The sequence below is a fragment of the Oryctolagus cuniculus genome, chromosome 1 (assembly GCF_964237555.1).
Source record: "Oryctolagus cuniculus chromosome 1, mOryCun1.1, whole genome shotgun sequence".
NCBI classification, from domain to species: domain Eukaryota; kingdom Metazoa; phylum Chordata; class Mammalia; order Lagomorpha; family Leporidae; genus Oryctolagus; species Oryctolagus cuniculus.
The window spans coordinates 101,271,578-101,278,333 of record NC_091432.1 but is presented as its reverse complement, the minus strand read 5'-3'; positions in this window follow the sequence as shown (position 1 = coordinate 101,278,333).

Genomic DNA, 6,756 nt, shown 5'->3' with positions numbered 1-6,756 from the left:
GATTAATTCCCCAAATGCCCAAAACACCTGGGGTTGGCCCAAAACCAGGAGCCAGAATCTGACTCCAAGTCTCCCATGTGGGTATCAGGAACCCAAGTACTTGAGCTATCACTGCTGCATCCCAGGGTCTGCATCAGCATGAAGCTGGAGTCAAGAACTGGAGCCAGTTAATGAACCCATGTACCTGATGTGGAATGGCAGTGTCTTAACTGGTGTCCTAACTATAAGCCAAATGACCAACCTTATCATTTAAAGATGATTTCAAAAAGGGATGTTTCACCACAAAGGGAAAATGATGCTGTTTTAACTTTCTGAAGCTACAGCTTTAACACATTACTTTTTACTTTTCCTCAGAATAAAAGTAGACATGAGATTCCATTTCTCTCCTGCTGTTAACTTCCATATTAAGTGGTCTTTAGGCTACTAAAGTCTGACACCCCATTATCATCCCATTAATAATTATTCCATTTATTTATACATCATATTAATGTGTCTTCTTCATGACAAGTTAATGTCCCTTGGGAAAGAGCTAAAAATAATGAGTGTTTGCCATATATATAACAGAATACAATTCCATGGGATGCATATGGTGAGAAGGTAATAGAAGGAAACTATTCATCCTAGAAATTTTAAGTGCTAAATACTTGGTGAAAAACTTCAACTCCACAATAGAATTTTAAGTTTCATGCATTTAAATAGGCTTGATAATAATGCTAGGTAGACTGAATATCAATTTTTATATGGAAATATTTATAAGATTAAGAGAATATGAAGAGCTTAGTACCATTGGAACATTGATTTCAAAGTCAAATAAATTAAATTTGAAGAAGCTATTCTCTGTTTTTAGATTAATATCTCCTAATAGAATTTAATGTTTATGGCAAGGATCTTGAGGGATCAGAAGAACCCTTGAGTAATGGATCTCATTTAAAACTAAGTCCAGTTAGTGATATCAAAATATTTCACAAGTCTGTTTAGCTAAACAGATTTAGAGAAGACAAGGAGATTAATAATTATGTAAGAAAATGCAGCTAGATTTTCAACCTTAGTAGATTAAATGTATGTATTTACCTTTGTTCTCATAAAATCTCACTAGAATGATTAGGAAGTTTTCTTTAAAAAAGCACATTCAAAATATTAAACAGAAAAATACGGCAGTTGAGAAAGAACACTTATTAGAGAGAACTTCTGACCGACATGAATAAAACAGCAGCCCAAATCTTCAAACCCTATAGTAGCCTCTATGCTAAGGTTTTATATGGTTCTAAGGTATCCCCCAAAGGTTCATGTGTTTAAAGTTCAGACCAATGTGGCAATGTTGTGTGTGGGGTGGTGTTCGTGCAGCCTTTATGAGGTGGGACAAAGTGCAGGGTAATTATGTCATTGGAGTCACTCCTCTCAGAAAGGATTACATAACACTCTTAGGACTTCAATTAGTTCCTATTAGAATGGGTTGTCATGAAAAAGCAAGATTGGCTCTTACCCTTCTCCCTGGCTTCCCAATCCATCATGTGATTTCTCTCACAAATGGCCCTGTCTTTGTGATGCCACCCACCTGTGAGGTTCTCACAATGGTCCACCTACTCTTGGACTTCCAGTCTCCAAAACTGAGCTAAAGAAATCTTTCATTAAAACCTACTAAAACTTGAGTCTTTTGTTTTGTCAATAGAAAATAGACTGTAGCATTATTATCTTATGTATCTCTCTTTGTACTACTGGACATGCCATAAATAATGCTTTTATGACTTGATTGCTTCCTTCAATCTATTTAATATTCAAGATTACAGGTGCTTTATCTCTGTTATATTCTTAACACCTAAAAATACTGACTAAGGTAGGCATGTAACAAATACTTGTAGAACAAAACATTTATGCTTAATTGTGAGAAGGAAAGTGAAAATAATAAGGGAATCCAATTTGCCAGAATAAACAAAGTAAAGCTCAAGAGCCTACAAAAAGAGATTCTGCATACTAAACTGATCTTCTGTAAAAAAAAAAAAAAAAGAAATTATCAATTCCCAACTTGACTCTCACTGAGATTAAACAAGACAATAGGTCTGATCTGATTTCATCATCATTTAAAAAAAATCATCTATTATTTTTCACTTTATGTTTCTGTGTGGGAGCAAACTGTTGAAATCCTTACTTAATGTATACTAAGCTGATCTTCTGTATATTAAGATAATCGAAAATGAATCTTGATGTGAATGGAAGGGGAGAGGGAGTGGGAAAGGGGAGGGTTGTGGGTGGGAGGGACGGTATGGGGGGGAAGCCATTGTAATCCATAAGTCGTACTTTGGAAATTTATATTCATTAAATAAAAGTTAAAAAAAAAAGAAGTGGATCTAAATCCACCATTTAGACCACCTAATCAGTACAAATGACTCTTTATCTAAGTGTACAACTTATGTTGTCATCCTCTACAGCCAGGTCATTTTTACAGCAATAGACCGCAATCTGATGCCAAATGTAAAAGGCTTACACTTCTGAAATAAAATAATTTCTCAGACAATTCAAAAAAAAAAAAGAGATTCTGAAGAAATGCAAGCCATTTCTTTCTGCAGAATCCCAGAAAAACTCACAAAACAGTGACATAGGTTCTTGGGAGGACAGAGATCCATGATTGGACAAAATTAGGGGGAAAAGTTTGTAAAAATGAATAAGTACTAATCCCAATTCTTCTCAAGCTACTCAAAACAATCAAAAAGAAGGGAGTCCTCCCAAACTCCTTCTATGAAGCCTGCATCACCTTAATTCCTAAACCAGAAAAAGATACAGAATAGCTACAAAAAATTTAAATACCTTGGAATAAACTTAACTAAGAACATGAAAGATCTCTACCATGAAAATTATGAAACATTAAAGAAAGAAATGGATGAAGACATAAAAAAGTGGAAAAATCTTCCATGTTCATGTATTGGAAGAATCAACATCTTCAAAATGTCCATATTATCAAAAGCAATTTATAGATTCAATGCAGTCCCAATCAAAATATCAACAGCATTCTTCTCAGATATAGAAAAAATGATGTTAAGGGGCTGGCGCTGTGGTGCAGTGGGTTAACTCCCTGGCCTGAAGCGCTGGCATCCCATATGGGCGCCAGTTTGAGACCGGCTCTTAGGATTAACTGAGCTTCTTGAATCTGCTTAATTGTTTCACCAAATTCAACCATTACTACTTAAACATTTTTCTGCCCCATTACTCTCTTTCCCCTTCTTCTGAGACTCTAATTACATATATGTTTGTTTTCTGTATTATCCCCTGGATCCCTTGTCTCTGCTAAGTGTTTGCTGTTTTGTTGTTATTACTTGTTGTTTTGTTTTTATAGTCTTTTTATTTGTCTCTTCAGATTGGTTCATTCTTATTGATCTATTTTCAAGTTCATTGACTTTCATCTGTCATCCTCATTCTTCTATTAGGCCTATCAAGTACATTTCTTACTATACATATTTTTCATTTTAGTTCAAGATTTTCTATATAACTCTCTTTTATAGTTTCTACATAATTGTGAATATGCCTTTCTTTGCTACATTGAGCATAGCTGTAATGGCTGCTTTAGAGTCCCTATCTGCTATTTCCAATTTCTAAATTTCCTTGGGTATGTCCTCTGTTGGTTGTATTTTCCTTATTGGATGAGTCAACTTTCCTATTCCTTCAAATACTGAGTAGTTTTGGATTAAATCCTGGCTATTGTAGATGCAGTGCTACTATGCCAGATTCTATTATAACCCTCTCAATTGTGCTGCTATTTTTGTCTTAAAAGGCAATCAAATTGGCTGGGATTAAACTGAAAGCTGTCTTGGGGTAGCATTTCCAATCTCTACTAAGTCATCATATCTTAGTTGGGTATTTTGAATTTCCTCTCTGTGTAAGTGACTCAAGCATCAGTCTGAGATTGTGAAAGAATTTACACAAAGAATTTGAGGCCCTATCTCCATCACATTCTTCTTTCCAGTAATTGCACTTTTTAAATAGCCATGACTGCCCTGAATGCTATTGTGTGGTTCATCAGGCTGGAAAAATAATATGGGTTTTCTATCAGCTTAGTTTCTCCAGCATTGCCGGACACAACTTGCCCTCCTGTTTAAAGCTGTCCAGATAAAAATCACTTTTGATGCTCTCTTTTGTCCTTAATCTGAAATTTGCCTACTTTTGTCAATTCTCCAGAGCCTTCAGGTAGTTGCTTTTTAAAACGAAAAATTTTATTCCATTTGAAAGCAGAGAGACAGGGAGAAAATTAAAAAGAGAAGAGAGAGAGAGAGAGAGAAAAATCTTCCATCCTCTGGCTCATTCCCTGTATACCTGCATCAGCCAGGACTGGGCCAGGACAAAGCCTGGGTGTCTTGGGTCAATTTGGGTCTCCCATGTAGGTGTCAGGGACCCAAGTACTAGAGCTATCATCTGCTATATCCCAAGGTACACACTGGTAAAAAGCTGGATTGGAAGCAGACACACTGGGACATGGACCAGGCACTCTGATAAGGGATGAGAGCATCCTGAGCAACATTTTAACTACTGTGTCAAATGTGTACCCCTCCTGAGGCCTTTTTATTATAACAATTGCAACTCAGCGCCTCTGGAGTAGGGCCTAGAATCTTGCATATTTAACAGTGATGCCAAGGCTGCTTGTCTGTGAGCCACACTATGAGTGACAAGGCTTCATATGACCTGTGCTAATAGAAATAAAACCCTTTATTTGACCCACCCATTTTTCTTCAACACCAGATAACAATTTTCATGTTCTAATATGCTACCCTACTAAGATTTCCATGGAGCCTCTGTGTGGCAGAACACTAGCTAATCTGGTATGTCACTGCTGACGAACCATGTCCTAATCCCCTGTTCAGCATGTTCCTCCTTCCTCCTCACCATCTTGGCTTCTTCCCATGTTTTATCTTTCCAGTCACATTTCCTATATTGTATTTCTTTCAAAACTGGGATTGTTTCTTTTCTTCTAGGTCAAGGCCTAGAAGAAACATAAAATAGTCAATAAATGTTTGAGTTATAAATAAATTCTGATGTTCTCAGGATCACACAAATGGTAGGTAGAAAACTATAGCTCACACTCATGCCTCCTAATTCTTAATTCAGTGATCTCTCACTATCCTATTTTGCTTACCAACTCTGTAAGCCATCAATAAACAGTCAGAAGGTATTGGCATGAAGGGGAAGATTACCAGAAAGTTTATTTTTAGAGAAAGTATGAGATGGGTTCAATATTTTATTTCCTGTGCCCAACACATGTTGTTGAGTATTGTAGGTAAATATCCCATCTAAAATTAGACTGGTTGGCTTCATATAAGATCGTTGGACAGGGAAATTGCTTCTCCACTCCAAGACTTTTTTCAGTGCAAAAATACTAACCGAACGAGATCTGAGAGCAAATTCAGAATCCTCAAACTCTGCAGTAAGTTATAGAGAATACAAGAAGTAGAGATGCTCATACAAGTCTTCCTTGATAATTGCCTAAGACCACTGTATCCAACAAAAGTAACACCCTTGGGGGCTGGAGGTGAAGGAAGCTGACTATTGGTATACTTCACATAACCAATTGATAAAGAAGCAGAATAAGCATTGACATTTTAATAATTGCTATAACAAAATTTCTATAAAATGTGCTATTAAACATGTGACATATTTTGTGGAAATAGAGGAGTGCTATAGTAACTATTGAAGTTTCATTTAGATCCTCTTTAGCAAACAGTGTACCCCACCCCCAACTTCTGAGAGTGTTGGTTGCTAACAGCTTGCAGGTGCACCCACCTGCTGAAAATCATCCTCAGTAATGAAAGTCCCCTCCCCTGAAAATATTTGGGAGCTGGTACCTTCCCCTAGAAATGTGCCAAACTGGATAGTATGAGGTACAAAAGGGCTTCCCTTTGCTTCAAGGTAGAATAACTTTGTAGAGCCATTCAAACTCCAGAGCTCTCTGGAATCAGGGACTAGTCTGACTTACAGATTTATATTAATACACTTCTTTGCTTAGCACCCTTTTCTGCCTTATCTTTCTTACCTCACTCCCATAAAAGTTTCACCTGAGAGCTCTCCTGAAATAAATCACTTATATAACAATTCCCACATCAGGCTCTGCTTCCAGGAAATGATACCTAAAATCATATTAAAGGAACAATGTATTAATCCAAAGGCATCATATTTTGCCCTCAAAAGCTACACTTTTTAGGAAAAAAATCATGAGTCATGAATTTATTCCAAAACTGTTTTTCTCTATCAGGCATATTATGGCATATTATAAGGAATATATTAATCCATTTTTGTCATTATAAATACCTGACAGGAAACAAGTTACTTTGACTTACAATTTTGGAGTTTCACAGTTGTCTGGTAAGGTCAGAGGGTGGCAATGGTGTAATATATATGGAAGAGAGATTATATCACAAGACAGGAAGTGAAAAGAGTGGTGAGGTCCAACTCAGCTTGTATAACCAACTCTCAGGATTTGCCTTTCAAGGGCACACCCCTAATTACCCAAGGACCTCCTACTAGACCTTCCTCCTAAACATCATGATTGGATTATGTATCCACCCTCCTATGACCTTGGAGATTAATATCTACGTGATTCAGGAGCCAAATCTTGTCCATATTATAGCAGGCATGGTAATGATTGCTAAAACTTATTGAAAACATACAACTTGCTAGGCTGTAAAAGGACTTTAGTATTGGAGCATTTAGGTCTCACAACAATTCCAAGATACGTTCTATTAACATTCACATTTCATAGATAAGGAAATTGTGACC